This window comes from Anabrus simplex, chromosome 1, assembly GCF_040414725.1.
Source record: "Anabrus simplex isolate iqAnaSimp1 chromosome 1, ASM4041472v1, whole genome shotgun sequence".
NCBI classification, from domain to species: Eukaryota; Metazoa; Arthropoda; class Insecta; order Orthoptera; family Tettigoniidae; genus Anabrus; species Anabrus simplex.
The window spans coordinates 1381920211-1381947050 of NC_090265.1; the positions used below are offsets into that span (position 1 = coordinate 1381920211).

General features: G+C 37.8%; 1 protein-coding gene across 1 annotated transcript in view; it reads right to left on the bottom strand.

The window, feature by feature from the left end:
- LOC137497032 (peripheral plasma membrane protein CASK-like) overlaps positions 1–26840 on the bottom strand; it is a 439399-nt gene that overhangs the window by 199440 nt on the left and 213119 nt on the right. The gene's annotated exons all lie outside the window — the stretch shown is intronic.

Genomic DNA, 26840 nt, shown 5'->3' on the forward strand with positions numbered 1-26840 from the left:
TATGTACTAATGTGATGTTAAAAGTCACATAATTCGTTGCTATTTTCACCACGTTGTAGTAGTTCTAGGCATGCAAATGATTCACTGCAAACATTTCTTGGAATAGCTAAGAATATGAATATGATCTGGTGAAAGGGATAGAAGGACTGAAGAAGGGAGTGGAAAAGGCAAGATGGAGGTAGAGTACTGCTATGTAAGTGGTTAGGGGCTGCAAGCGGTAGCAGGGGGTAAATGATTGTTCCTCCCAAAACTTGACCTGTATTATACCTTGTAGTGTGTTACTTTTATATCCAAGTCAGCTAAGGATAACATGATGACAAACATAACTGGCAGGCATATGAATTTTAGAGAGCAGAGGAAGGATATGTATAGATACTTTCAGGCAGAAATAGTTTTCAGGAAGGCCATTCCAGGCATCATTAATGAAGAAGGGGAGGGGGGTATATATGAGGACTTAAAAAGGAAGAAGTATTCAGTTAGCAGTACGTAAAAGTAGTTGGATATAAGGGTTATGTCCAGATAGGCTGTATAGGCTTGGTGGTGACCTAATGAAGATGGAATAAATGGTGAAGACGTCATAAACACCTAATCCTCAAGCCTGGGGAATTAAGAATATAAGGGGGTTGATTCTGAAAATTGAACCGAGGCCATCGGACCAAAGGAAAGCATTCCATCCATCTATCCATTTAACTTGCTAAACCTTAGGCTACCATCTCCAATGATTAAGCATTGATTATTGACAGTAGCAGAGGCCAGGGTAGTAGCTTGTGAAACAGCCTTGACAACACTCTCTTGGGTATGAGCTGCAGCTCAAAATGCTCAAAAGGCTTGATGTTCACTAAACCAAATATCGAAAAGGGATAACCTACGTCTAGTGGTAGCCCACGTCTTGACCCAGCATATGCCACTGGTCAATATGGACCAAGAATGAAGCTTTTAACATGTAATAAGTGGTATGTTCCAAGCTGTCACTGGAGAGAAGGCGTGAAATGACATTAGTAGATGAATAAGCTTGAGTACAGCTTTTAAAAGTAAGAACGATCGTAAGATAAAGTTGGAATTTAAGAGGACAAATTGAAGCAATTATTCATTTAGAGGATGAGGTGTAAGGTACTGGAATCATTTATCAAGGAAAATGTTTGATAAATGTCCAAGTTCTTTGAAAAAATTAGAAAAGGTTACATAAACATTTCATATGGAATCTGCAATTTGGGCAACAGTCTTAAATGCAGATCACTAAATGATAGATAGATAGATAGATAGATAGATAGATAGATAATGTCTATAAAACAAAATGGTCAGATCTATATAATATCTACAAAAATGACAACCCACATAATGTCGAACAGAAGTGATGTCCAGGGTTTAACTTCAGGGAGTGACATGAATAAAACTGAGAAAATTCTTCAACTGAAGAAGACATGCATGAAACTACACTAAGAGTAATGTATCTCACATTTTCATGAACTTATTTCCAGATTTCCTGTAGTGTGGTTTGTTAAAATTAGCATCATCACATAACATTTTAATTTTTTTTTAATATTTAAGCATTTATAGTTATGTATATTAAAAGTAGGCTTCTGTTAAAATGAATGACAGCCATTTTTGCTGAGTGTGAGTTTATGTTAAATTAGTAAATAATATTACTTACTCCAAGCAATACGGCACTAGTGCTATTCCACTGCATTATCTTATCTATGTCTGAGTTTTTCCAGACATGTAAATCATGAACAGACCCTGGCCAAGAAGCATGAACACTTGTAAATTCCTCCCTGTTGCTTGTAGGTTGATGTATGGAATCCCTTTCTGTTGACATATTCATTACCTTATTAAGTGGGTTTTATGATCGGTATGTGGGTACAGTCTATAGCACCTATTGCAGAAGGAAAGTGATACTTCTCCTGCCATCTGTCTTTCTCAGTTTCTAGCTCTTCAGCAGAAGAGGGATTTCTAATCCTATACCTGGCCTTCCTTGCTATAGAAGTCATTGCTTTAGAAACAGTCAAGGAAACAGTTGTCTGATGAATTCCAATGTTTTCCCCAATACCAATCCAGAAAGCAGGTCCTCTGATGAAACAAAGAAAAATTCTCATTTTCTTTATTCAATATGGCAGCAACTCTTGTTTGATAACTGTCACCTAGAAAATATTCACTTATCTATTCTTCATTATGTCTTTCAAACTTAAAGAGGTGTGGCAATCAGCTTTGCGTGATTTTCTGCGAGCTTTATAAAACTTTTTCGGACCATTCATCAACATAAATTCTGTCATTGTGTGACATCAGCTTCTTCTTTTAGAAAGTGAAGCTTCCTACTGAGATACCTTCAAAACTCTGTAGCACATACCGTACTCCTCTCTTCAAAGCTCATACTATTTTAAAACCATCTCAGAAGCAAAGCAAATACTCTCAGGAAAGCAGATGCTCCATACTGCAGTAGGTCCTTCATGTACAAGCATCTACTGCCATTTTTAATTCTTATGAAATGAAGTAGGCCTACCTACAAGCTCTGAAAATGTTGAAAGAAAGCAGGTGTTCAGTTTTATGCATACCACCTAGGGTTTCTCTACCCCTTGAGAAAATACAATATAATCACAAATCCTCAAATCCTACACTGATATTTCATGTTGTTATTTTATTGATACCAAGTCACAACGTTCAATACTCAGTTATTGACAAAATTTAGGTTTAATGGCATAACACGAATTACAAGGGATATCTAATCCAATACCTGGCCTTCCTTGCTATACCAGCCATTACTTTAGAAACACTCAAGTTGGGTGCCAATTAGCTAGATCACTACATCAATGCAGCCTCCATTCGAAATTAGTCTCATTTATTGGAGTTACCTTACACTATTATCACCAACCTTTGGGTTTAGGTTCTAATATGTAACATTATTAGAGCATACTCAATAACTACTTATGACACAGTTATATTTGCAATACTTACACTGAAGTCTATTTTTCTGAATATCAACTAATGATCATAAAAGCTACAGGTGATTGCAAATGACATAAATGACATAAACCATTTTTCATGATTCCTTTGGGGATCTCAATGCACAACCAAAATTATTTGAACCTTCTTCAAAGCTCATTTCATCATCATCATCATCATCATCATCATCATCATCATCATCATCATTCAGAGCAACTTGATTGGATCAAACATACTTGTATTTAATTAGCAGTAGCAGTAAACATCATTTCATTTACAGCTATGTGCACATGATTTTTGTGTTTCTTTTACACAGTAATAATAAACAACTGTGAATCTCACATACCGGTAAGCCATAATTGTGTGTGGGTTTGAATGAATTAACAGTACAATGGCAACAAACTAGTTAAGCATTATTTTAAAGTACACATTTACATATACAGTAGGTAAGCAATGGGTATTGGCAATACAGTATTTAGCAGAGATTATACCGGTATATAACAATAACTTACAGGCACACATTTATATTAACTTCTCTCTATCAGCTTTTCCATTTTAGTTCAGTTAAATTCTAAGAACTAATTATAAGTGCTTCAAAATCATTTTAGATGAAAATTTATTATTGTATTCAAAATTTGGTTTACTCCAGGTTGGTTTCTTGACATTAAGGAGGATTGTAATTTTAACCTTCAAAATTACTGTACTCTCTCCCTTCAATTACCATAGCAGTATAAACTCTATGAAATCAATATATGAACTTCCATGGGAGTGTGATTTCAAAGAATGGAAGTAAATTACTGGCAATTACTTGATTGCAAGGACATCATAAAAGGAGATTACCAGAAACATAGTACAGTACTGGTAGCCAATTACCTATATCTCAATTTACAGTATACTCTATTATTAAGGCATTCATATTATAAGACAAATGTGACTAAAAATAAGTACCTGTATATGTGATATTTTGTTGCACTGTCACAGCACCGTGTGATTTTAAAATACCTTGTGTGCACGTAAGGTGATTATGGTGAGACAACAAGCATATCTTGCAATATCCTTATTAAGACATTACTTGGATTCTATTGTAAAATATTAAGGCAGATTGGACAACATTATGATGCTGTGACACCAAACAAGAATGGCTTATTTATAAATAAGTCAATAACAAGTTTTCAAGATAACATGAAAACTTGTAATAAGAAAACAAAGTGAATTTAATTAGAAGTTCAAAAAGAAATCCTCTCATAAAATGTACCTTGGAATTCTGGTGTGATGATCTGAAATTACTTCAAAAATTGTGGAATAAAAAAAATTGACAGGTCTAAGGCATAATGGTCCAACAGGTCTAGATTTCTAATTTCTCAAACTATCCAAATCAACAAGCTTGGACTGTCCCTACTTGGAGTAAAATAAGTATTGTATACTTTAAGCACAGTTGAATGTAAGAGAACTTCCTTAGAACTTGTTTTCAGTACAATTATTAGGTATATTCCAGACTACCTTTTACCACAATTATGATGAAAAACAATACTCAAAACATTTGAAAAATAAAAGGACAATAATTTCATTAATCTGTCCATGCTTGTTGCTTGAAATCTGTAATAATTCATGCTTATTGACTTGATAAATCATGGAACAAATTACATGCATGATAAACACAGAAGTTGTTTAAGAAAGACACTCATTACTGGTATATATTGAAATCTTGATTAGTTACCTTAGTATAACTTTTAACTAGCCACATATTAAACATATGTTTAAAAAAGTAAAGATTCACTCAAGCTAAACAACATATACAATCACATCCCTCTCAGGCACTTTTCTTATAATGTTCTACAACAGTAACTTTCGTAAGCTACGTGTGCATGACTAAGCAAACTACATTTCCAACATAAGCACATATATAATTCAGCAACAGGGTAATGAATATTTATAAAGACGTGGCTTAAGAGTGTTCTTAAACATAATATTGCATTGATTGATTTTGGTCCCAGTCTTTAGGTCATGTTACATTTTTTAATGTTTTTCATATTTAGATTTCATAAATTCTTACTTATTAGAATGGAGGAGTAAAAAACCGATTCAATACTGACAACAGAGAATAGCACTTCAGAAGTTAATCAGTTTTTCAAAAACTTCATTATGAGTCTATTGCAAGATAAGCACCTTATATACTGCATATTCATGTTCATTTGAACCATCTTTATAAATACCCTAAATTATTTGCTTTAAAATAAAACATTTACTAAACCTATTGCATTTTTATTATTATTATCTAAAAGGATATTACTTTTATGACATAACTGCAAGTAAATATGAGAGATTGAATTATGACATAATTGCAAGTAAATATGAGAGGTTGAGATTATTTTAAAATATCACCATAGAACTATTACAAATCATTAAGTTTATTAAGGTTTAATTATAAAACTCTCAAGAATAAAAAAGAAATGAACAATTTGCATAAATGTGTTCAAAACTACTGTCATATGAAAAAATATCTCATAGGTAACATGTACAATAAATATATTATTGCAGTATGTTCTGTCACACAAACATAATGTTAATGGTGGTTAATATATTGAAGCAAATGGCAAAATTAAAAAAGAAAAGAAAGTCATGTAGAAGGTATGCGCAAGAAATCAGAAGGCGTACTCGAATGAGTGAAGTTAAGCAGAGGGCACACAGCGTATACCCGTATGTACTCTCGACTACAACCCTGTTCAAGGGCCCTTGATAGAGTTACAAACTTTGCTTTCACATGAATTTACTGTACTCATGCAATACAGTATTTTGTGTACATATTCATTCATAGAACACATCTCAAACAATTTTGAAGCACGGAGAGAATGGATCTCATAAAATGTGGTGTTATTTTTTCAGCAATGAGACATCTCTTCACACGGGTACAAAATAAATCTGTCTCTACAGTATGTCCTGGTGAGATACCCATTCTGACATTTATTAAAGTATTTCAGATACAACCTGTATATTAAAACGAAAAATGTGGCACTTATATCCGCTTAGGGGCCTGGGCCTGTCAAGGTGACTGCTGCTTGGCCCAGTGATCTACAGCATGTGTGGGCAAACCCTGAACCACTTCATAAGCAATCTGCAAAGCCAGCAACCACCATGCAGTTCAGAATGAACAATGAGTGCAGTGATGGTTACTGGTTCTTTGACTAATACTGATAATAAATTATATGTACACTGACTGACAGAGCAAATGCAACACCAAGAAGGAGTGTTCGAAAGGGATGAAAGTTGGGGAATAAACAGAGACGGCACGGACGAATAATTGATGTTTATTTCAAACCGATATGCAGGTTACACAATGCGCATGGCATCGACTCAGTAGGATGTAGGACCACCGCGAGCGGCGATGCACGCAGAAACACGTCGAGGTACAGAGTCGATAAGAGTGCGGATGGTGTCCTGAGGGATGGTTCTCCATTCTCTGTCAACCATTTGCCACAGTTGGTCGTCCGTACGAGGCTGGGGCAGAGTTTGCAAACGGCGTCCAATGAGATCCCACACGTGTTCGATTGGTGAGAGATCCGGAGAGTACGCTGGCCACGGAAGCATCTGTAAACCTCGTAGAGCCTGTTGGGAGAAGCGAGCAGTGTGTGGGCGGGCATTATCCTGCTGAAACAGAGCATTGGGCAGCCCCTGAAGGTACGGGAGTGCCACCGGCCGCAGCACATGCTGCACGTAGCGGTGGGCATTTAACGTGCCTTGAATACGCACTAGAGGTGACGTGGAATCATACGCAATAGCGCCCCAAACCATGATGCCGCGTTGTCTAGCGGTAGGGCGCTCCACAGTTACTGCCGGATTTGACCTTTCTCCACGCCGACGCCACACTCGTCTGCGGTGACTATCACTGACAGAACAGAAGCGTGACTCATCGGAGAACACGACGTTCCGCCATTCCCTCATCCAAGTCGCTCTAGCCCGGCACCATGCCAGGCGTGCACGTCTATGCTGTGGAGTCAATGGTAGTCTTCTGAGCAGACGCCGGGAGTGCAGGCCTCCTTCAACCAATCGACGGGAAATTGTTCTGGTCGATATTGGAACAGCCAGGGTGTCTTGCACATGCTGAAGAATGGCGGTTGACGTGGCATGCGGAGCTGCCACCGCTTGGCGGCGGATGCGCCGATCCTCGCGTGCTGACGTCACTCGGGCTGCGCCTGGACCCCTCGCACGTGCCACATGTCCCTGCGCCAACCATCTTCGCCACAGGCGCTGCACCGTGGACACATCCCTATGGGTATCGGCTGCGATTTGACGAAGCGACCAACCTGCCCTTCTCAGCCCGATCACCATACCCCTCGTAAAGTCGTCTGTCTGCTGGAAATGCCTCCGTTGATGGCGGCCTGGCATTCTTAGCTATACACGTGTCCTGTGGCACATGACAACACGTTCTACAATGACTGTCGGCTGAGAAATCACGGTACGAAGTGGGCCATTCGCCAACGCCGTGTCCCATGTATCGTTCGCTACGTGCGCAGCACAGCGGCGCATTTCACATCATGAGCATACCTCAGTGACGTCAGTCTACCCTGCAATTGGCATAAAGTTCTGACCACTCCTTCTTGGTGTTGCATTTGCTCTGTCAGTCAGTGTACTACAGGCCATTGTAAACAAATGATAAATTTGTAGTGATTACTTGGACTTGGAAGACGGTGAGGAATTATATACACTGACTGACAGAGCAAATGCAACACCAAGAAGGAGTGGTCAGAACTTTATGCCAATTGCAGAGTAGACTGACGTCACTGAGGTATGCTCATGATGTGAAATGTGCCGCTGTGCTGCGCACATAGCGAACAATAAATGGGACACGGCGTTGGCGAATGGCCCACTTCGTACCGTGATTTCTCAGCCGACAGTCATTGTAGAATGAGTTGTTGTGTGCCACAGGACACGTGTATAGCTAAGAATGCCAGGCCGCCGTCAACGGAGGCATTTCCAGCAGACAGACGACTTTACGAGGGGTATGGTGATCGGGCTGAGAAGGGCAGGTTGGTCGCTTCGTCAAATCGCAGCCGATACCCATAGGGATGTGTCCACGGTGCAGCGCCTGTGGCGAAGATGGTTGGCGCAGGGACATGTGGCACGTGCGAGGGGTCCAGGCGCAGCCCGAGTGACGTCAGCACGCGAGGATCGGCGCATCCGCCGCCAAGCGGTGGCAGCCCCGCACGCCACGTCAACCGCCATTCTTCAGCATGTGCAAGACACCCTGGCTGTTCCAATATCGACCAGAACAATTTCCCGTCGATTGGTTCAAGGAGGCCTGCACTCCCGGCGTCCGCTCAGAAGACTACCATTGACTCCACAGCATAGACGTGCACGCCTGGCATGGTGCCGGGCTAGAGCGACTTGGATGAGGGAATGGCGGAACGTCGTGTTCTCCGATGAGTCACGCTTCTGTTCTGTCAGTGATAGTCACCGCAGACGAGTGTGGCGTCGGCGTGGAGAAAGGTCAAATCCGGCAGTAACTGTGGAGCGCCCTACCGCTAGACAACGCGGCATCATGGTTTGGGGCGCTATTGCGTATGATTCCACGTCACCTCTAGTGTGTATTCAAGGCACGTTAAATGCCCACCGCTACGTGCAGCATGTGCTGCGCCCGGTGGCACTCCCGTACCTTCAGGGGCTGCCCAATGCTCTGTTTCAGCAGGATAATGCCCGCCCACACACTGCTCGCATCTCCCAACAGGCTCTACGAGGTGTACAGATGCTTCCGTGGCCAGCGTACTCTCCGGATCTCTCACCAATCGAACACGTGTGGGATCTCATTGGACGCCGTTTGCAAACTCTGCCCCAGCCTCGTACGGACGACCAACTGTGGCAAATGGTTGACAGAGAATGGAGAACCATCCCTCAGGACACCATCCGCACTCTTATTGACTCTGTACCTCGACGTGTTTCTGCATGCATCGCCGCTCGCGGTGGTCCTACATCCTACTGAGTCGATGCCGTGCGCATTGTGTAACCTGCATATCCGTTTGAAATAAACATCAATTATTCGTCCGTGCCGTCTCTGTTTTTTCCCCAACTTTCATCCCTTTCGAACCACTCCTTCTTGGTGTTGCATTTGCTCTGTCAGTCAGTGTATGTTTATGTGTTAATTTGGTATGTAATGTATTTATTATGGCTTCAAGATTGTTTCTTTGTCGTGGGTAAGATTAAAGTAAGATGTATTAGGAAACACCCTGTAGCACACGCGCCAGATCGGCATGGGATATTCCGGTTTCACCATATTGCATCAATTTCATTACTTCTCGGTGCTTCTCAATGTTCTTTGTCAGCACTAATTTCTGGGCCCTAATTGGAGAAAATAAACGTAAGTGTGATTGGTAGGTGAAGGAAAAAGATCGGACGCTCATAAGTTGTTGTAAGGTTTCCTAATTTCCGGAGAGAAGCGTTTCGCTAGAGCCTTGCTCTTCCAAGGCGTCTTTTCTGTTTGACCAGTGAAGGGAAAGGTTGCCTTCTACAAGGTGACGGGTCTTCTTGGGCCCTCCACCAGGTAAGCTCTTAATTGTTTTTTCATCTTTCAGGTATTTATTTTCAAATGTAGTGTTTCTTTTAATTTCTCTCGCCGGAGCTTACCCGTGTTTTCCTTCAGCTTCCAAATTTTATTAAAATGACTTAGCCTTTTCGGTAAGTCGCATCACATTTGTAAAGAGACAGTTCCCATTTTGTTGTTTTCGTAAATTGTGTGTTCAACGCCTTTCGATGTAATTATAAACTATTAATTTCCCCTTGGGGCTGTCTCTCAGTTCTGCGTCATCTTAGATGTATTCACTTTTAGGACAGGCACTTTCCTCAAAAGTGTTTTTGAGGAGGCTGCCTAATAAACGTGCGCTGCACTAGGATAATTATCTTAAATGTTGTATTTTCCTTATTTTCTATGAACAGCCTTCTAACGGTATTATGTTACCTAAATTTTATTCCTTCTGACAGTTCTATGTGATTTAAACGTTACGCCATGTGGGAAATGTTCCGACCTAAAGTTGTATGAAGTAGAATCACTGAATTGGAACCTTCTGGGTAGTCATTGTAATTATTGTTTGATTTATTTCTGATTTTAAAAGGTGTAATTTTGTGGATCATTTGAGCTTTCATTTCAGTTTAATTTTAAGTAAACTGAATATTAATTTTGAATCATCACTGACTTCGCTTCTTCAGCAATGCCAATACCTTCCACCGTGTGGATATGGTTCCCAGCCACCTTCCACACTATCCTTTCTTAGCCATCATGTTTGTTAACCTGTTCATTATGATTTTAATTTCGTGCAATTTCTTATTATTCCTCCTTCCGTTAAAATGTGTTTCTGTGTAACGATGTGTTTACGCAGTGGTAGCAAATTTATTATTATTATTATTATTATTATTATTATTATTATTATTATTATTATTATTATTATTATTATTATTATTATTATTATTATTATTATTATTATTATAAACTATTACTTGTAACCGTACTTATTAGGAGGTTACAGAATTACATGATTTTACTTTTAATTACATTTATTTTATATTTGCACAATACAAAAGAGTGATGGGCAAATAAACACTGACCTCCAGCAGTGCCATCTCTTAGTTTGTGCAACGGGTTATGTGGTTCGTGAACCAGTAAATGCCATTGCATATATTACAGTGTCACATGATCAGCATGATGACATGATATTCTTCGTTGTAATGCTTGGCTTTCACCACAGAATCAGTACTTTTCATATCAAACAGCTCCTCAGTTTATCTCAGAAGGTTAAGTGAACCCAGATTAATTCCTTGGGAGTTTTTGGCTTCATTGGTTCTATACTCAAAAATTAACCAGTTTTCCTGGTTTTGGTAATTATGTGTTGAATTTGTCCTTAGATTTGACAGACAGGTTAATCCCAGAACAAACATTGTTAATATATGGAACATATAGACAAGAATTCTTTTTCAGATAAATAAGATCTGGTTTAATAAGGCATATATTGAATGAAGATTATCACTTCCATGCTCTTCTCCTAGTTAACATTCTTCACTTACTGGCTGCATTGTAATTGATTAGATGCCTGCCTGCTGTACTCAAAACTGCATGAATGAATCCCAAAGAATTGATATAGCATTTAACCCAATGTCATAAGATTTACTGGCACATTATGGAACTCCTCATCTGGAGAAATACAGGCACTTTAATGTATTTTTTGAACAACAGCACCACCTTGCTCGAAATGCAACTTGAAAATTTCAGTTACCATGGGGAAACTAACATTATTTTTCCATTGATTGTGAATATGAATATTTTAGAAAATATGCCTCTTCTGTAAATCTAAAAGTCCAGCATTTTGGCAGTGTATTAGTGAGCCTTCCTAAGACATTGGCTAGGACACTACTGAGTTACCATTACAAGCTTCTCTTTCAAATAAAGTGCAGTAATGGTGTACTAGAGTACATCAAACTTGTCGGTGTGTCGTGAAGTATTATTGGCAGTGCTTTGTGGTGTTGAAGAATGTACTGACAACAGGCTTTTGAAATGTGGATGCATCACAGAATGTTGAAGTATAAGTATACCACGTCACCATTGAGAAAGTACTCAGTCACGCCAGGAAATCATGCAAAGTCCCAATCCTTGCAAAATGCAGGAAAGCAGTCTAATTCAGTCAGAACACAAATATAGACGATACGACTGATCACAGAAGGCAAGATAGAAGGGAAATGTGAACGTGGGTAAAGAAGATTATCCTGGATGTTGAACCACCAACAGTGGTTTAATAACCACAATACAGTAAACTTGATACACGAAACCCAAAATAGGTGTTTTGCTGGGTGTGTGATGTCTTCAACATTAGAAATTTCTTGCCAACTTACTATGAGGAGACAGCACCTAAAGAAGTTTAATGTTCCATGCTTATCGTTGTTCTGGTTTTTGGGTGTGTGTTTTGTTCTTTATTTTGTGTAGGAGGCTGTCATTGAATGTGTGATTATAACCACTAACAACTGCTTGGTACTTTCTGGTATAAAGTTCTTTACTGTAACATTTTGTGCCTTTTGTGGAGAGTTGTGTGTTATTCAGTCTATTGTGTTGGAATGATGAATGCTCACCACTTCATGAATGAATGCAAGTGAGATGAATGATAAAACAGTGGTATAGCCCAGCTAATAAATTAAAGACCTTTAAATCTGTTGTAGGTTCTGAACTCAATGCTTTTAATAACTGGAGTTATGATTTATGAGTTTATGATTTAGTTTTTATCCCCAAATCAATATTCATTTTACATATTTAAAAAATTTCATCCAATTAATTTTTAATTCTGTATAAATAATTGTCAGGATTATCATTCATCTTTTACAATATATTACTACTGATTTCAGAAAAAAAGTATCTGGAAAGGTCAATAACTTTTTATAAATGAAATTTTAAAACACTTTAATTTTAAGTACATTTACCAGTATTGTAGTGTTAAAATGCACAGCTCTATGGTTAAATGGTTAGCAGGCTGGCCTTTGGTCCAAAGGGTCCCGGGTTTGATTCATGGGCAGGTCGAGGGTTTTAACATTAATTGGCTAATTTGTCTGGCTCAAGGGCTGCGTGTTCATGATGTATTCAACATTAGAAATCATCTTAGGTAGGGCCTCATCTTCACAGATATACAGGTCACCTATAGGCCATCTTCTAGAAAAATACCTGCACCAGGCCCCTCTGGAGGCCATGTGTTGTTATTATTATTATTATTATTATTATTATTATTATTATTATTATTATTATTATTATTATTATTATTATTATTACTACTAAAATATATTTCCATTTTGTAACAAATAATGAAGGGAAAGAGAACAAAGTGCCATCTTTAAATAAAATGATTTACTGATGTTAACAGTAAATTAATTATAGAAATATTTTAGAACTGATTGTTCAACTTTCTTTATTACATGTCAAAAATGGTTGGCATCACCACAGTCTCTGGTGTAGAATGAGTACGTTAAGTCAAGCACGACAAATTCCGGGCACCAAGTCGGCATGGCGCCCAAAATTCTTTCTTTGGCGCCTTCTTTTTCGAGCTGAGTATAATCTCCCAATTTATATGTTGAATTCTCGGTTTGGTGTTGCTGAATTATTGCAAAGCGCATGTAATAATGCACAAACCCTTGACACTCCAGGTGATTTCTGCTTTGATATCAATGTTATTATTTTAAATAATAATCTAGGATGCATTACGTAAGTAATAGAAAAAAAATGAATGTTCAGAACAAACGTTTCGGTGTCAAGAAAACCTCTCGTAAAGAAAGTGTTAGAGATATAGAAGTAACTCAAATATTCTTCTCAAGTAAATGATATGAATAATATCCTGTGATGCACCTTTACTATCAAAATAGAATCTTGTTTGCTATTAAATTGATAGTTTCAACAGAGCTGTTATTGTAAAGTGGAATAGAATGTACTCTCGTGGAATTTATTTCCATATGTTGACAGCATTCAAAGCTCCTAGGCATGTGCATGGACACAACAGGTAAAATAAGGATGACTTGTAAAGTACGGGTTGTTCCTTGTATCATATTAGTTTTTAGATAGGCAGATGATCTTTAAATTTTAAGTTATTAATCCTTTAACATGACAGACTAATACGTACAAAGGAATTGTGCAATTTGGTGTTGTTGACAACACTATTCACTTTGCTATTTACATTTTACAATTTAAAAGCTTCTTAGAACAGTATCAAAATATAAGTATGCAACAGCTGGCTAGTTTCATAAATTTTTATGTCTTATTTAGTTCAGTGTCCTGCTGTCTTTACACTTTGTGGTAATCTGTTGTAGTGTGTAAAACTATAAAAGCACAATACCTATTGCTAATACTACCATATTTTGTTTTTCAGAAGGCCAGATGCCAGTATGTTAACAATGTGATTGCTAGAAAAATTACCTGGCTCCTAGGTTTCAGTGCTGGCTCCTAGATTTAAAAACATTTGTCATGGTCTGCATTAAGTTAATAATAAAGAAGTCCCTAAAACTGGCAATAAATATAGTCCTATCTTTTGAAAGCAAAGTTGAAGGACAAAATATAAATCCATTGAAGTTGTAGTTCAGGAATGCAGCACTATTGACCATTGTGAACCCAGAACAGACGTGAGGCTATAGCAATGATGTGTTGTTGTTAGAGTCATCAGTCCATATACTGGTTTGATGCAGCTCTTCATGCCATCCCATCCTGTGCTAACCTTTTTCATTTCCATGAAACTACTACCGGTACATCTGCTCTAATCTGCTTTTCATATTCATACTTTAGTCTACCTCTAACATTCTTTCATCAAAACCCAACTGAACAAGTCCTGGGCATCTTAAGATGTGTCCTCTCATTCTCTGTCTTCTCATCAAATTTACCAAATAGATCTCCTGTCATCAATTTAATTCAGTATCTAATCATTTGTGATACTCATCTCACCTTCAGCATCACCTTCACCTGCAACATCACATTTCAAAAGCTTCTATACTCTTTCTGAGCTAGTTATCGTCCATGTTTCACTTCCATACAATGCCACGCTCCAAACAAAATTCTTCAAAAACATCTTTCTTACGCCCATATCAATGTTTGAAGTGAGGACATTTCTTTTCTTAAGAAAGGCCTTCCCTGCGTGTGCCAGTCTGCATTTTATGTCCTCCTTACTTCTGCCACTATTAGTTATTTTACTACCAAAGTACAGCACCTCATCCCTCCTATGATCATCAGGCACCTGCTGTCCAGAGCCGTGAATTTTGAGACTCGTTAGAATGTTAATTTAGCTGCTAGTTAACAATATTCATCTACTTCCTTTAAGACTTCATTTTCTAATCTAATATTTCCTGCATCAGTTACTTTTGTCCATTACTTTTGTTTTTGACTTATTTATTTTCATCTTGTACTCCTTCCCCAAGACCCTGTCCATACCATTCAGCATTTTCTCCAGATCTTCTGCAGTCTCAGATAAAATAACAATATCTTTAAATCTCGGGGTTATGATCTCCTCTCCTTGGATTGTGATTCCCTTCCCAAATTCCTCTTTGATTTCCTTTACCGCCTGTTCTACATAAACATTGAAAAGGAGGGGGAACAAACTGCAGCCTTGCCTCACTCCTTTCTGGATTGCTGCTTCTTTTTCAAAGCCCTTGTTTCTTATCACTGCAGACTAATTTGTATAAAGATTGTAAGTAATTCTTCATTCTCAGTATCTGATCTTGATCACCTTCAAAATCTCAAATAGCTTGGTCCAATCAGCATTATTGAATATTTTTTCTAAACCTACAAATCCCATGTATGTGGGCTTGTCCTTCTTAATTTGGTCTTCTAAGATCTGATGATAAGTCAGGATTGCTCCATGTATTCCTATAATTCTTCTGAAGCCAAACTGATCTTCTCCCAACTCAGTTTCAACTTGTCTTTCCATTCTCCTGTAAATAATATATGTTAAAATTTTGTAGGCGTGAGATACTAAGCTAATGGTGCAGTAGTTTTCACACTTGTCAGCGCCAGGTTTCTTGGGAATAGGTATAACAACATTCTGCCAGAAATTGGACGGCACTTCTCCTGCATCACACATCTTACATGCTTGTTTCTCCTTAAAGCGGTCAGTAATTCAAAGGGAATGTCATCAATTCAAGGTGCCTTGTTCCTATTTAGGTATCTCAAAGCTCTGTCAAATTCTGACCTCAAAATTTGGTCTCCCATTTCATCAGCATCAATAGTCTCCTCCTGTTCCAGAAGCATATCATTACGTCTGTACCTTGATACAACTGTTGGATATGTTCTTGCCATCTTTCTGCCTTGTCTTCATTCCCTAGAAGTGGTTTCCTATCTGAGCTCTTAATATTCATACACCCAGTTTTCCTTTCTGCAAAGGTTTCCTTTATTTTCCTGTATGCAGCATCTATGTTTCCTAGGACCATACAACCTTCAACATCCTTGTACTTCTCTTTCAGCCATTTTTCCTTAGCCATCCTGCACTCCACTTCATTCTTTAATTTCCTGTATTCTTTTCTACTCTCCTCACTTTTTGCATTATTATATTTTCATCATTCATTATTCAGGTCTAGTACCTCCCGAGTTATCCATTGATCTTTAGTTGATCTTTCCTTCTTCAGAATCCCTACTAACCTCATTCATCGCTGTCCATTCTTCCTCTACTATGTTTCCTTCAGCCTTTTCATTTAGCCCTTGTGCAACATGTTCCTTGAAACAATCCCTCACATTCTTTTCTTTCAATTTGTCTAGATCCCATCTCCTTGAATTCCTTCCTTTCTTCAATTTCTTCAACTTCAGATGACATTTCTGTAACGATTGAGAAAAACCGGGTTAACTTCCTAACCATTATTTTCCTAAAGACTGGTCATGCCTCTCAGCCACGTACAGATATGCAGTCCATCAGAACAATTGTCGTTGTGTTCATTTTCATATTCTCATGTGTACATGAAAATGAACCGTACATACCTTGTAGCATAGGCCTGTTGCAGAATTGCATGCGTAATTCCCTCCAACAATATAATGCATTAAGGTTCATTTTCCTGTACACATAGGCATAGGGATATGAACACAAGGACAATTGTAAAGTATTGTAAAATATTGTGTTTAACATGGTGCACCAGTGTAAATGTATTCATGATTGCTGGTACTAGCAGCAAGCTTCAAGCGAGGCACAGGGTTGCCATACCTCTGTCCTCAACATTTCAGCTCTTTCTCCTGACCATAGCTGTGTGTGGAGATGTAGAAACAAACCCAGGACCTTTGGATAGAAACGTAACAAGAAATGCCATATTTGTTGTTCTATGGGTCGTATCAATCAGCCTTACATGAAGTGTGTGTCATGTTAAATGTCCATGCATAAGACCTGCACCAAAATTTCTCCATCTGATTACCAAAAAATTGAACATGGCAGGTCGTCTTGGCAGTGCTGGAAGTGTTTGTCTTCCGGTACCATCAGACTCATTCTTTGAAGTGCCAAGCAAAGGAAATCATATAAATAGTAATGACTCTGTTACTAGTGTATAGGCCTTCTGAAATATCACCATCCTGTTATTTAATGCCCTTAGTATAATATGTTATAGGAGACAACAGGAGATAACAGCATCAATGGCCAGTTTCGAACCATCAATCACGAGCATCTGTGAGACGTGGCTGTGCAGTGCTACTTTAAAGTGTTTCCCCAACCATACCTGGTCTTCAGGAAGGATAGAACCTGGATATCTGGAGGGGGTGTTCTCCCGGCTATATGACTGGAACTACAACCAGTCCAGTCCAACTAGGATACTTGGAGACTGATAGGGAAGCTTTATGGGGCAACAAATTCTTGATAGGTAGCATATACAGGGCATAAAATCCAAGCCCTATATATGCATGAAGGATTGCTGGAATCTCTAAGACAAGTGCAACACTGTCTACCTCATATGGGACTTTAACCTGGGCATCATATGGATCCGTGACTCTGCTCCAATCCCTGGTAATCCATTGGCAGACACATTTCTAACAGCATTCTACAACCTCTTTCTATAACAGCTTGTTCTAGATGCAACACCTATCACCAAATAATCCCACTCCGTATTAGACTTATTTCTCAGCAATCATCTCTTCTCAGTATCCAAGGTTGAAAAAGGGTTACTATATTTGAAAATGGAAAAATCAGCAGGGTTACCTTACTGTAAAGATTTAATTTTTTTTTTTTTTTTTTGCTAGTTGCTTTACGTCGCACCGACACAGATAGGTCTTTTAGCGATGATGGGATGGGAAAGAGGGCTAGGAGTGGGAAGGAAGCGTGGTGTGAAAATGGGAAACCACGGAAATCCATTTTCAGGGCTGCCGACAGTGGGGTTCGAACCTACTATCTCCCAAATACTGGAGACTGGCCGCACTTAAGCGACTTCAGCTATCGAGCTCGGTTAAAAAAAAAAAAAAAAATGAGGGAATTCCTATCCAGTTGTTAATTTCACATATTTTTCAGTGGCTTGGGCTTTTTTGCAGAAAATCCATTTTAGAGACAATGCTGCCATAGTATTGTGCACATGTTACATTTTTCATGTTGTAACAGTACAATTAATAACAATTTTACATTTTCAACTCTGAGCTAATTTCACTCCTGTGTCCACTGAAAATTTAGAAGGGAAAATATTCTCTCTTTCTACAACTGCAGTATATGGAGGTATGGCAAAGTAGTACTGTACCACTCTTAATAATTCAACACAATCAACAAATACTTCACATCACAGCCTGCAAGATCACATCAACCATCTGTACTCCATGTTAAATGGGGTAAGAATGGGTCCACCTATCCAATACATAATTATCAATGACAACATAACTATATTTTCATTTAAAAAATTGGCCATATTCTCATTAAAACATGAATGGGACTAGTTTTGATCTTATTTTAAGGTCATCCTCAGCCATTAAATAAATCAACAATGGCATAATTTTTAAAAAATACTGTAAAATACCGAACAATTAAAAATGTAAATGAAAAAAGACACTTAAAAATTCCATAAGTCTTTGGTGTTATTTTTTTTTTTTTTTTTTTTTTTTTTTACGAGTGACACCAATGTCCCTCAGTTGTTATATAATGTAATGTTATTTAGTGAAGTAATGTTTGTTAAGTTAAATGGCGCTATTCCTTTCAAGGTACAGTCACAGGAACCGTTTATAAATTGCACTGTGGCTTATAATTAGTGGATGTATTTAACAAACTTAAAAATTGGCTGAGGGGGAAAACAGAACTGTGGAATACAGTGCCCAGTAGATGTTTGTAGGCTGTCAATATGGATCAATTGTATGTTGTCCAGAATAGATGTCTCGAAAAAGAAAATGAGAGAATCAAACTCCTGCTTGGTTGAAGATAAAAAGGAAAAGACATGTCTTTCAACTATGGCAGAGTGCCATATACAAAGAGGTATTGTGAATTGTAAATACATTCACGTTAATAAACTTACTTTGTTATTTTGTGTATACAATTCGCTGAGTATTTAATTTCAATAACTGACAAAGTTGTGATGGTTTTTTTTTTTTTTTTTTTTGAGGTGGGGGCAGGGAAAGATTGGATATGGAAAAGTTTTCAAATGTATGGGTAGCTAACGGTGCTTTACTGACCAGCGGTCAATGTTGGTGGACTGCATACATGCTTTGGAGGTGTAATCTTTCTATCCTGTTCCTGGGATCATTGGTCATCACATTCTCTGATCGAGATTGATCCACTCGGCCATAATTGTGATGTTCATCAGATTACACTGGTATGGATTATCTCTGAGGATCACTTACCTAAACTGAAAAATAATAGAGCTTGAATAACTTCTGTACACTCAACTCCAAAAATTTTACTTAACGATAACAAAAACAATCTTGAGACATCAAAGAGGGGGCGACATTTATTCAGCAAATAAAACTCAGTATTAATGTTTACACGCTAAACTATCCTCCGTATTTCATACTTCTAATTATCTAATTAATTATCTCGCAACTGCTACTTTCGTTTCAAGAAAAGTTGGAAGCAGCCGAAACTGACTAGTTTCGCAATTCAGTGTCACCACTAGATTTCGCGCATGCGCACTCAAATAAAAATCAGTTGCGAAACTCACTTACGAAATCTAGTGTCACCGAGTAAACTAGCCTTAAGTCGAGTTTACACGGGGACAATATGCAGGACAAGTACTGTACTGTCCTGTATTCCATAAACATCTCGTCAGTTGCGCAGGACAAGACAATACAATGTTCGTACTTCAGCAAAACATATCCAAGGAGAGTGAAGAAAATAATTACATATCTTGTACGCAGAAGTATTAGATATAGTAGGAGATGAATTAACCAAAAATAATAATATTGTGGATACGAAAATGGATGGCACGCAGTTGTTCATTAAGATAATATATTTTATTATTAAAAGAATTAGAAGAAGATCCTCAATAATACAAAATATTTAGGGCGATGTAGCTGTGATCTTGCATCCGAGAGATAGTGGGTTCGAATCTCACTGTCGGCAGCTCTGAATATTGTTTTCCGTGGTTTCCCATTTTCACACCAGGCAAATGCTGGGGCTGTGCCTTAATTAAGGCCACGGCCAATTCCTTCCCATTTCTGGGCCTTTCCTCCTATCCCATCGTCGTCAAAAGACCTATCTATGCCGGTGCGACGTAAAGCAAATTGTAAAAAAAAAAAAAAAAAAAAAAAAAAAAAAAAAAGTGTATGAGGATGTCAACAGGACATATTTAAAACTTTCGAACCACGGTATTTTTAGTTACAGGCTACACGCTGGCTGCATCAGCGCTTGATCGCTTAATAATCCTGTATTCTTCTTTACTTTTGTCAGTACTGTACGTCGATCTCAGGCTTTTGATCTTCTTTTTCACATCCTTTCAGTCTAAGTCATGCCTTCTTTGTTTTTTCCGATCGTGTTGTTGCGACATTGTTATTCGTATTCCCCACAGGCATTCATGCTCTCTACAAACACCAATGACCTTGGAATTTAAGCAGTAAGCCTACTCTGGTGGCATTTTGACGAACACTAGTCCTCGAATCCCGTCTTTATTTCATTATTGTTCTGTTCCGAGCGCGTTCACACGAGGACAGGACAGCAGGAGCGATGGTGGAGGTAAGGCATTGTCACGATGGATATGAAGCGAGGATAATTCGCAAGACAGTAGCGTAGTCATTGTCCTGTCCTCGGATCGTCCGTGCACACGAGGAAAATATTGTGTTGTCCAGTCAAACTCTGTTTTAGTCAAGCGGGAGGCGAATGAACGCCACCTAGAGGCAACCGCGTGATGTTGAGTGAATAGAGAAGGCCGCTATTTTCCCATAATACCAAGAAGTCCATGAAAGTGAAAGCCATTTTTATTCATCTTGTAAAAGTTTGATTGTTTTTTTTATGTTACGTACACAACATGGACGCCGTCGAAGACTATTACGGCAAGTATCGCAGATTAGCAGAAGAGAAGAAGAGAAGAGAAAGTGAATTGTTTTCTCAAACACCAAAATTAGAATTATTTTTCCACAGAATACAAACTATAATTCAAATAACTTCCTCTCATGCAATGGTGAAAATAAAAATGAAGGTACCGGAACAGAAAACTTGATGAGTGCAAGCCCAGTTTTAGTTGCGTTTCCATTGGTCTGCTGTTGGAACTGTAAGTGAAAATTGTGAAGACGATCTAGTACCAAGCGAAGGTATTTTTAAACTAAACGATTACCCTTATGTTTTATGAATAATGTTACTAGAGACTGCTAGGCTAAAAGTGGGGTGAAACAGAATCAGGACAGTGTTTCTGTAATTCTACACGGATGTATCCAGACAATTAGCGATTTCTGACAATGCTGTTTGAAGTGACCGACCGTCCGGCATAGGACATATCCTCCTTTTTTCATGCTTGTCCTCTGTCCGGCAGGCATTTATTATTTGCTATTAAATGTCCGGCTTTTTGCATATTGTATTCTTAGTCATTCAGTTTCCTATTGTTTTCTCTGTTGCAAAAGCTATTTTTTGTTTCACTTCCTCTATCTCAGTCCATATTCTGTATACCCCTATCAGGCTACGAAATTTACTGAATAATAAATCATATCTTAAGTTAGAGCTGTCTGAAGGACCTGTCACCAAAGCGGTGACACCGGCCGACGTGATCTGAACGTGCTCGGTCGGGGCCGGGGAATTCTCGGCGGGGATTCACCAGTCAAGTAATGCTGGCTGCGGTATTATACGTAGTTTTGTTTTTGTGCTAGTTTGATTCGGACCTGATTTTATTATGAAATTTGAATAATATCAATATGCCGTCACTCAAAAGTGGCGAGGCACAAAAGAGGAAATGTAAGTTCTCGGAGAAACTGAAACAGAAGTACCCATGTTTTAGAGGGGGACGTATGTAACTGTTATGTAACTGTTGGAAACAAAGGTGCAGGTGATCTCGAGAGACACATTGCTAGTGAAAAGCATAGATAAAGAATTAGAAGCAGTTCTTCTAGCAGTAATATTGATTCATTTTTCCCGATTTAACATTCCCCACTACACAGGAAAGTTCGGGCAACAGAGGCAACATTGGCATATCACACTGTTTCTCACCATCAGTCGCATAGGTCTATGGACTGCACATCAAAGTTGGATAAAGTGCTGTTTGCAGAGTCTGAGATTGCTAACAAAATATCATGCGCTAGAACAAAAACTGAAGCTATCATAAATAATGTAATCGCCCCTCATTCCATTGACATTATCACTAAAGCATTGAATAATAGTATTTCTTTGCTCGGAGTGGGTACTGATGCTAGCAACCATGGGGCTTTGAAACTTTTTCCTATTGTTATACAATATTTCGACTATAAAGAAAATGGGTGTTCAAACTAAGAACTATAAACATGTCCTAATGAAACTTCAGAGACAATATTCAATTTTGTTTCTGAGACTTTAAAGAAGCATAATATTTCTGCTAAATGCGTTGCTTTTAGTCGAGACAATGCAAATGTAAATTTTGGAGGGGTGAATCATAGAGACGGCATAAACGTATTTTCAGCACTTAAAAGTAAATTAAATGAACATATAATCGGGGTTGGATGCCCAGCACATGTACTCCATAACTGTTTGCAACAAGGTGCTGATATACTGCGAGTTGATGTAAAGAGTATAATTTTAAAAGTCTTAAATTATTTCCATACCTATACAATTCGCACTGAACAACTCAAAGAATTCTGCGAGTTTGTTGAAATAAATTATGAACAGCTCTTGTGTCACAGCAAAACAAGGTGGTTAAGTTTGTTTCCTGCAGTAGAAAGAATGCTTAAACGGTTTGCAGCTCTAAAATCGTGCTTTCTTTCTCAGCCTTCAAATTCTGTTCCTGCTATAATTAGGTCCTTTTTCGAAAACGAGTTTTCTGAGCTTTACCTTTGGTTTGTTCATTCCACTATGCATATTTTTCACAACAAAACTTCATAATATGAAAAACAAACGCTCTCTATAGCAGAAGTTTCTGGTATATTAGGTTCAACTCCGGCCACACTGAATGATAGGGTGGAAAATAAATTCATACCTTTTAAAGTCAAAAAGTCTCTGAAATCCCTCACTGAAAATGGCTTCGAAAGAGAATGCACTGCATTTGTAGAACATGTTGTTGGTTTTTATGCAATGTGCACTCAATACCTGTTAAAGTGGTGTAACCCTATGATGGAAGAATTTAAGCCTTTCCAATGGATGAAGCTTCATAGTATGAAAGACACTCATTTTGAAGATGTTCTTCCTTGTCTCGAGTATTAGCAATCTAAAGGTGTGGAGATAGACGATTCTAAACTTTTTGACCCATTTTGCAACGTTTAGAATTACACTAGGAGTTCCGAAATTGATAAACATACAACATTAGATAAGCAGTGGCGTGAGTTTTTCAAATATAGCCCTGACATTGAAACATTTAGTGAGCTGCTTAACATTTGTCAGTTTTATTTCGCTATTCCAGGCTACAATGCAACCGTTGAAAGAGTGTTTTCCCTGATTAATACACAGTGGGCAGAAGAAAGAAACCGTTTGATGACCGAGTCAGTTAAGGGTATTATAATAGTGAAGTACAACCTTAAAAACATGTCATGTGGAGAGTTTTACAATTATTTATTACAAGAAAATAATTCATCTTTGCTGTCGAAAGTGGGTGCAGTCGATAAGTATCAGCATAAAATAGCTACAACTTCAGCATCTTCATCAGCATAACAGTTACGGTATAAGGTATGTAATACTAAATTTTGTATGTAAATATTAAAATTCTATTTTTCCTCCATTTTTAGAACATCTTTTATGAAAAGTCCTTCTTTTATTAAGGGTCTGTCCTCCATTTGAAAATTTAGAGTTGGTCACCCTATAAAGCTTTTAAATGGCGACATTATAAAACGTGAGTATCTGGTTTATTCCTGCAGCCAAGGATCTGTTTTTGTGCTCCTTGTACACTTTTTGGAAGACTTCCCAATTTGCAATAACTTCAATGATTGGAATGGCTTCAATGATTGGAAGCATGGAAATCAGCGGTTAACGGAACATGAGAATTTTCATTCTCATCGTGAATACGTGTTAATGTTTATAAGACGAGGTAGTGAGTTGTACAGAATTGAGCCGTCTGCTCTCTCAGTTGGTATTATTATTATTATTATTATTATTATTATTATTATTATTATTATTATTATTATTATTATTATTATTATTATTATTATTGCTTTACGTCGCATCGACACAGATAGGTCTCATGGCGATGGAACAGGAAAGGCCTAGGAATGGAAAGGAAGCGGCTGTGGCCTTAATTAAGATACAGCCCCAGCATTTGCCTGGTGTGAAAATGGGAAACCATGGAAAACCATCTTCAGGGCTGCTGACAGTGGAGTTCGAACCCACTATCTCCCGGATGCGAGCTCACAGATTATTATTATTATTACTATTATTATTATTATTATTATTATTATTATTATTATTATTTAATGGAATTAATGTTTAATATTTTACCTATATTCGTTATATAAAAATAATAGTAGGCCTAATTGCAATTTTGTCTTGTCGAGTTTAAGGAACGGGGGGGGGGGATGATTTGTGCCCGGAGGTGTTGCAGTGTTGAATTCGGCCCTGAGTGCAACAATTTCACACCTGTCAAACAAAGCTGACAGTTGTTCAGTCACCCTACTCAGCATCATTATTTCAACGAGTATGGAATGTATCATAGTACCTCACTCGATGATGTGGTATACCGATCGATAGCATAATCAATAACAGATACGTAGATAGTAGGTACAGCTATTAGTGGTCAATGCAAAGAGGCAACAATGATTCAGTAGATCGAGTAGCAAGGAAATCGGCATATTTAAGTCATCAGTCGCAAACTAAAGTACCAAATTCAACAACTTATTGTTCGATAAAATCATTAAGAGAAGAAAAGGACCTCGACGACGATACACTTCTTGATTCGAAAATTTGCACCAGTGGTCCAATAATTAGTTTATTCCGATCGCCTACTGCTATCTGAGCCGGAATGACTGTCAACATCCATTAAGGTTGCAGGACTCGAAGAAGAAGAAGAAGAAGAAGAAGAAGAAGAAGAAGAAGAAGAAAAGGAGGAGGGGTCCTAGACCTTGATGTCTGGTGCCTTAAAACAACAACAATAATAATAATAACAATAATAATAAAATTGAGGAAAAAGTAGTAGTAATCATAGGCATATTAGTTTAATATCCGATTAGTCTTCAGTTCTAAAATCCCTGACAGAGATTTTACATTTTAGAAATAGACTTTGTCATAATTATAAAGTATACAATTATAAATTCTCCGACTAACACTTCGGGACTAAGAGAGGAGTAAATGAATCAATTTTAATAGGAAGTGAAAATAAACGGAAGGTATATAGGTATGTTACATATGTTTCAATAATAATAACAGGCTAATCATTTTTCAAAGACACTACAGATGATGTTAGAAATTTCATGTATAATATTACTTGCAACGTTATTTCATAAATTAGACTATTCCTTTTCTGGGAAACAGCCGTAAAACATGGCCAGCTCAACGTGTGCGATACAGTTCGCACCCGCGGCACAACAGGTGTGGGAAAAGCGGTGGTAATAGAAGAAGAAGAAGATTATTTTTCTACGCAAGTTAGTTACCAAGACACTTGATAAAACTTCATGCTAATATGTGAGATCTTAAATAGTAGCACATAGCATAGTATCTCAGACATCATTAGCATTAAATCAAGAAAATATTCGTTAGTCTAATATTGATAAATATTTTAGATAAACCTCATCATGCACGGTTTAATTGCTAGAAATGACTCATTGCAAGATCAATAAATTGCAGTATTAGCCTAATATTGATGAGGACTACGCATTGACCACGTATCTTCTTTACAGTTTTTCCTTATTCACACACAACACAGTAAATCCTATTGTGAATTTTACTGTGAGTTAACGTATGTGTACTCTATTACTTTGAAATCTTCTCAGTCAGTTATCAACATCATCTACATCCCCTAATTTGAATTGTAATTTAACACAAAATCGATAATACAATCGATAGCTACTACCTGAACTGGGTTAAAATTTTACTACTCCTTTCAATTAATATACAATGATGGTATTAATTTCTACTGTAAAAGTATAAAAGGCTAAATGAAACGTTTCTGCAGACATATTAATAGGTAGGTCTTTCGGGAACCCCTGGTTGTGACGGCGATCGTTTTTTACTCTATCTTTCATCATACTGAACTGCATCAATAAGTTTAAAATCAGTAAAAAGCTATATATTCTACTACAAGCTTTATCGCAATATGGTCTAATCGAGACTACAGCACAATAATGGCCTATCCAAAAATGTTAGATGAAGGAGGATATCGGTCTATCGGAATCAGGTCCACAAAAACATGTTGTTGTGCTGCAATATCGTAAATGTTGGCGTTAAACTGCTTTGGCCACTGTAGAGACTGAGTTTGGGCCATAAAGGGCTGTCAAATGCCGATATCGCACTTCACCCAAAAATGTTGGTCAGATAGCCTCAATTGACATCCTATTGTTAGCAATTACCTGCCAATAGATAATACACCAGGACGAAATTACACTAATAGTAAGTATCTAAACCAAGTAGCAATATAAAGTCATCTCTGAAATGCCATATTTTAAAATAACAATGAAAAATAATGCTGTACAGCTAAACAAAAAGATAGTAACGTTATTTCACCTTTAGAATGTATGACTAAGAATTAAAGACAGGATCCACAAAACTTCAGTCTGACCTAAAATCAACATGCTACAATAGAGCTATTTCCGTTACCTATTTATTGACACCTATTCTAGCTGCATTGAACCTCCAAAGAGAAGACATACTTATTAACTTTGCATTTGGAAAAGAGTCATTCAGAACGGTTAGAATGCAGCTATAATGGGTTTAACCACATGC